The sequence below is a fragment of the Centropristis striata genome, chromosome 15 (assembly GCF_030273125.1).
Source record: "Centropristis striata isolate RG_2023a ecotype Rhode Island chromosome 15, C.striata_1.0, whole genome shotgun sequence".
NCBI classification, from domain to species: domain Eukaryota; kingdom Metazoa; phylum Chordata; class Actinopteri; order Perciformes; family Serranidae; genus Centropristis; species Centropristis striata.
Window position 1 is genome coordinate 24,457,767 of NC_081531.1, and position 7,048 is coordinate 24,464,814.

Here is a 7,048-nt window from a genome sequence, read left to right on the forward strand (position 1 = left end):
CGTCCACAAAAGGGCCACTGCTGCTTTGTCTCCAATTACTCCAATCTGTATGCACAAACAGAAAGAAAATTAGGCCACACAACAAATTAAAGACAACAAAAGAAAAAAAAACAGGAAAAAAAAAAAAACTAAACAGAAGTGAACACACGTCTCAGCCGTTAAAAAGAGCAAATCCTGCCGACAACGCCAAGTTTGTGGCGAGTATAAAGTGAACTAAAGAAATTAAACCATATAATTTAAACAGCCAAATTAAGGAAAGAAACCGACAACGCCACCCTGGGAATTTCACCCAGGGAATTAATTTGGGAGCAGCACACAGGTAAGGTTTACTCAAAGGCAGGAGACGTGGTTATGAAAATAGGAATAGTTTTATTATATTTTTTTTCACAATAATCTTAAAAACAGTCCTTCAAATATAAAAGCAAGGAAAGCAAACTGGGGGGGGGGGGAGCTGGAGCTGACTGGATGGACAAGGGCTAGTGCAGAGGGGGGAGGAGATCCACCAACAATAAAGAAATCAACTTAAAACACCCGACATACGTGATACACTCTAGTGAAGACCACTCCCAGGACACAGCAAACGACGGAAAAGGGGAGGACACCACCACCACCAGTCTCCAGCAACTAAAGAAAAAGGGATAAACAAATTAGTGGGCAAATCAACAAAAACAAACACAAAATCAAATGTTAACAAAATCAGTGACTGCCCATTTTAATCCTAAAATAACATGGTGTACAAAATAATCCTAAAATAAACACTTATAATAAAACACTCATTCCGGGTCTGGATCAAAGTCCGAATCAGTGTTCTGGGGGCACGGTGTGGGCCGTCAACAGCGGGCAGCAGCTCGGCTGCAATACACCAGATCTATTGAGCGCGGTTGCGCATTTAGCAGCCCAGGAACGAGCTCCAGCAGGGTGATTACAGATGACAGTTTTAGTGGAGACAACGTCTTTAGTATGGACAGTCTTTAATAAAGACAGAGCGGCCGCGGAGACAGCCGCGGAGACAAAGCAGCAGCAACCACCAGCTAATTGCACACTCCTAATTAGAAAGAGATACTGTTAGCATTACGGCTTGATATTATAATACTGTAGTTGACCATACTAATACACACATACCTGTTAGGGACACACACATACTCTCAAGGAGGAGAGAGGGAGAGAGGACACCCGCCGCTGCTGGCATTCACCTGTGACCACACTAGCGTTAGCCGTCAGACAGTATCAATTAACACGCCGAGAAAGAGGGGACCCTCACCAAACAGAAGGCACCGCCGCACATGAGTTGCCCAGAGCAGCATGCAAACAATCACCCTGCAAACACAAATGCCGTGAGCACGCAGAAAGAACCAAGCGATCAATGAGTCGAAACAGCGGGCAGCCATACCTGTCGGCTAAACAACCGGGGACCCGGAAGTGACGAACCAATGACGCGGATGCAAAAGGAATCGCGAGGAGAGGACGGCGGCTTTTATACGGCCCACCTCATTACCGCCACCAGTGGCACTAAACAGCCAGCACCTCTATGCTGCTACACTATGCTGAAGCAGTAAAGACAGTGGAAGGACAAAAGAGAAAGGAAGAAACAGACAAAACTATTGACAGCTCAAGATCAGGAGGAGGTCGGAGAGGGCAAGCAATAAGGAGTACAGAACTAGATGTGGACAAGTTGATTTTGTTTGTTGCATATGTGATCAACTGCGGATCAAGTTAAACACAAAACAGAGAAAATTAAGATAATTGTGAAAGGAGCGGAAATTTTTTTGGATATGAAAGATATATCATGGGAACAAATCAACAGAAGACTTGAGGAAGTGGGGAAATCAGGGGTTTTTGGGGACAAGACTTAGACTAAATGATTATTCTACAATGGAACGCAAGGAGTTTAATTGCAAACGCTCAGGAATTTAAAGGATTTATTAACGGGATCAGAAATAAACCAGAAATTATATGCATTCAAGAAACTTGGCTTAAAACAAGATTAGATTTCGTAATTAAAGGATATGATAGTATACGTAGAGATAGGGTGGAGGGAAGTGGAGGAGGCTGTATAATATTTGTAAAACAAGAAATGCAATATAGAATAGTAAAGAAAGGGAAAGAGTGGGAAATGATAGTGATTGAAGTTTGGACAAAAGATGGTTTCATCAAAGTAGCTAACTTTTACAATCCTTGTAAGAAGCTTTCAATGGAATTACTGGAGGAATTAACTGTAAATTTAGAGGGGGAAATTATTTGTTGTGGAGATTTCAATGCTCATAGTACATTATGGGATAGTTATAATGATAAAAATGGAGAGGTTATTGAAGAGATGATGGAAATTAAAAACCTAGTATGCCTCAATGATGGGAAAGGTACAAGAATTGATGTTAAGAATGGTAGGGAGTCTGCTGTGGATCTTACTTTAGTGTCAGAAACACTGGCAGGTATTTGTACTTGGGAAATTGTAAAAGAAACAACAGTGGGAAGTGATCACTATCCTATAATAATAGAAACAGGCGTGAGGCTGGAAGAGTATGAGACTGGAGGAGACAGATGGGTTTTTAGTAATGTTGACTGGGAAAAATTTAAGCATATTAGTGAAAAAGAAAAGGAAAAAGTAGATGTTAATCAAGATGTTGATGAATTAAATCATTCAGTTTGTGAAGCTATTATAGGAGCAGCAAAGCAAACAATTCAAAGGAAGGGAGGTAGAAGTAAAAAGAAAATTGTGCCATGGTGGACGAAGGAATGTGATAATGTAATAAAATCTCGGAATAAAGCATTTAGATTATTAAAAATAACTCATAATTACCAGAATCTTATTGAATTTAAAAGGTTGCCAAGCAAATGTGAGGAAAATAATTAAAAATGCAAAAAAGGATTATTGGAGGAAATTCTGTAATTCAATAGGAAGAGAAACAGAAATAGGTAAAATATGGGGAATGATTAAAAGAATGAATGGAATTAAAAGAGAATATGGGTATCCAGTCTTAACTGAAAATGAAACTGATGCAACAACAGATGAAGGAAAAAGCAGAGATGTTGGTTCAGAATTTTGTCAAGGTTCATAGCGCTAGTAATATAAGTGAAGAGGGACGGAAAGGAAGGGAAGCTACAATAGATGAGAATGAGGAGCTATTACTGCAAGATGAGGATGCCAATGATTTAATAAATGTTTCATTTACAAAGGCAGAACTGAATCGTGCTCTTAAGAAAACTAAGATGTCGTCACCGGGGAAAGATCAGACATGTTACATCATGTTAAGTCATCTTAGTGAATCATCTAAAGACATCTTACTGGAGCTATATAATAAGGTTTGGAGAAAGGTTACCACAAGTTTGGAAAGAAGCGGTTGTAATTCCGATATGTAAGCCAGGAAAAGATGGTAGTAACCCAGGGAGTTATAGACCCATCGCATTAACATCTAACGTATGCAAAATAATGGAAAGAATGATAAATGAAAGATTAACATATTATGTAGAAAGCAAAGGTTATATATCTAAATATCAAAGTGGATTCAGGAGAGGTAGAAATACCATGGACCCTGCTCTATGTTTAGAACATGATGTAAGGAAAGCTCAGATTAATAGGGAAAGTGTAGTAGCCATATTTTTTGATATAGAGAAGGCTTATGATATGATGTGGAAAGAGGGATTATTAATTAAAATAAGCAAATTAGGGATTAAAGGCCCAATGTATAGGTGGATCAAGGATTTTTTGGTGGGAAGATCTATTCAAGTTAAAATAGGGAAGTGTTATTCAGGGAAATTAGTTATTGAAAATGGAACGCCTCAGGGGAGTATGGTCAGTCCTTTGTTATTTTCTATTATGATAAATGATGTTTTTATGAGTGTAGAAAAGGGGATGGGATTTTCTCTTTTTGCAGATGATGGGGCAATTTGGAAAAGGGGTAGGAATTTGGAATTCCTTGTGAATAAATTACAAGAGGCTATTATCAAAATAGAAGAATGGTCATTTAAGTGTTCTGTAGATAAAACAAAGACAATGTTCTTTACAAGGAAAAGAAGTGTGGGTAATTTAAATCTTAGATTATATAATCAAGAATTGGAGAGAGTGAAACAATTCAAATTTTTGGGTTTGTGGTTTGATGAAAGAATAACATGGAATGTACATATTCAGAAAATGAATGATAAATGTAAGAAAGTTTTAAATGTAATGAGATGTCTGGTAGGAAATGAATGGGGAGCTGAGAGAACATCACTGAAAACCATTTATATAGGATTAATCAGGTCAGTGTTAGATTATGGTTGTGTAGTATTTGGTTCTGCAGCAAACACATCTCTTAAAAGGTTAGACAATATTCAGTATCAGGCTTTGAGACTATGCTCAGGTGCTATTAGAACAACCCCTACATCAGCATTACAAGTGGAAATGGGAGAAATGCCATTAGAATTAAGAAGAACACAGTTATCAATAAATTACTGGGTTAATCTAAAAGGACATAATGAAGATCATCCAACACAAGATATACTGAAACAATGTTGGGAGAAAGAGAGAAGAGAAACAAAAAGTTTTGGATGGGTAATTGAGCAGAAAGCAAAAGAACTTGAAGTAAATGAAATAGATATTTGTCAAACGGTACCACTCTCTGTAATACATCCATGGATACTTCCTGATCCCATTGTTGATCTAACATTGCTGGGAAAAAAGAACAAAGATAAGGAATTTATTTTACATCCACTAGTAATAAAGACATATATAGAAAATAATTATTATAGATATGTTCAGATTTATACAGATGCTTCAAAAAACTCAACTAATAAAATCGGTATATCATTCATAGTCCCAGAATTTAGTATTAAAATACACAAACGAATCAGTGATGGACTGTCAGTGTATACAGGAGAGATGTTGGCGATTTTGCTAGCATTACAGTGGGTTGAAGAGGTGAGACCTTTAAGAGCAGTAGTATGCTCTGACTCCAGTTCATCATTAATCAGTGTGAGAAATAACAAATCAGAAGGTAGGCCAGATGTTTTAATAGAAATACAACAAACATTATACAGAATTCAAATGATGGGAATAAGTATAATAATGGTATGGATACCAGCGCATATAGGAATCAAAGGAAATGAATTGACGGACAAATGTGCAAAGGAAGCAACAAAAAGGAATAATATTGATATCGCGGTTCTATTTAGTAAAACAGAAGTGAAAACTATAATCAAGTGCAAATTGAAAGAAAGGTGGCAAAAGCAGTGGGAAGAAGAGAGAAAAGGAAGGTGGTTATATAGAATTCAAAGAAAAGTAGGTGTGATGAGAAGCGTGGGGAGAACACGAAAAGAGGAAACAATAATATCCAGATTAAGATTGGGTCATACAGCATTAAACAGTACACTATTTAAAATGGGAAAACACAATTCGGGAAGATGACAATATTGTAATGAAGAAGAAAATTTAGAACATGTGATGCTTTATTGTCAGAAGTATGATCAGGAGAGAAGGGAACTGATATTGAACCTTAAAGAAATTAAGTTGAACTTTGATTTACGGGATCTTTTACAAAGAAGTTCAGAGGAGAAATGTTATTCCTTTTTGTTACAGTATCTTAGGAGAACAAGATTAATAGAGAGAATATAATTTATGTACTTTCTCCTTTTTTTTTCTCTTTTTTTTTTTTTTAATTAATTAATTAATTAATTTTTATTGTTATTATTTTATTATTATTTAGTTAAACTCAGGTCCACACTCCATATCAGTAGGTGGCGGTAATACACCAAAAAGTTGTTTGTCAACCGCCATAAAACAACACAAAGAAGAAGAAAGAAGAAGAACCGGGGGGGGGGGTGAAAGGTCAAAAATCAAGTCTTGGATGGGTCAGTGAGGGAATAGCTGAACAGATGAAAATACAACAAATAGAATTCAGCCCAACAGTGTGGTGGTCAGCAGTACCTGAATGGATGATGCAGGAGATAAATGTAGATTTAGAAGTATGGAGCATTAAAAGAGGAAATAAAACAGCGGATTTAGTGCAGGAATTTTATAACTATATAGAGGAAAATTATGGAGAACATATTCACATATATACAGATGGGTCCAAGGAGCAGGCAACAGGAGTAACGGGTGCAGCAGTAGTGGTTCCCAGGTATCATTTCAAAATGTCTAAAAGAACTTCAGATCACTTAAGTGTATATACAGTGGAATTATGTGCAATACTACTAGCAATAGAATGGGTGGAGGAGAGGAGGGACAAGAAGATAACAATATGTAGTGACTCAGTGTCAACACTCTTAAGCATTAAAAGCAGGAAAGCAGAGTCACATCAGGAAATACTATATGAATTATTGATAAAAACATCCAGACTAATACAGCAGGGGAGGGAAATAACATTCATGTGGGTTCCAGCTCATTTAGGAATTCAAGGATATGAAAAAGCAGATAAAATCGCTAAGGAGGCAGTAAAGAAAGAGGAGGTGGAAATGAAAGTAAAATTATCAAAAACAGAGGGGAAAAGTTTAGTACGGAAGGAAATAAACAATCAATGGAATCAATATTGGAAGAACCAGGAGAAAGGGAGACATTTATATAAATTACAAAGTGTAGTAGGAGAGGTGCGATGTTATGGAGACAACCGAACAGAGCAAGTCATCATGAGCAGAATACGAATAGGACATAGTAAACTGAATAATACACTTAGTATAATAGGAAAACATCCAACGGGGCAGTGTAACTGTGGGGAGAGGGAGACAGTGGAACATGTGTTGATAGCATGTGCTGGATATGAAAGAGAGAGGGAAGAGATGAGGATCGGGCTGCGGAGGGAAGGAATGGAGGGAAATAGTTTCAAGAATTTAATAGAATGTGGGAAAACTAAGCAAGGAAGGAGAAACATAATGAGATTCCTTATTTCAACTGGATTAATTAAAAGATTATAATAGAAGGGAAATGAGAAGGAAATAAAATCCAGCAGATGGCGGTAAATGCAACACTAAGGATGCCCACTGCCATTAAACTCCAAAGAAGAAGAAGAAGAAGAACCGGGGGCCTTTGTACTGAGGACTCTATGCTGTCATGGTTTAATAAAGAATTGTCTCTGTGACC

General features: G+C 37.2%; 1 long non-coding RNA gene across 1 annotated transcript; it reads right to left on the reverse strand.

The window, feature by feature from the left end:
- Positions 1-610: 610 nt before the first annotated feature.
- On the reverse strand, positions 611-1,167 carry LOC131987096 (uncharacterized). Its single transcript, XR_009395733.1, has 2 exons — positions 1,123-1,167; positions 611-1,045 (listed from the first exon to the last, which is right to left on the reverse strand). It is a non-coding gene; the product is annotated as an uncharacterized LOC131987096 (long non-coding RNA).
- Positions 1,168-7,048: the final 5,881 nt, after the last annotated feature.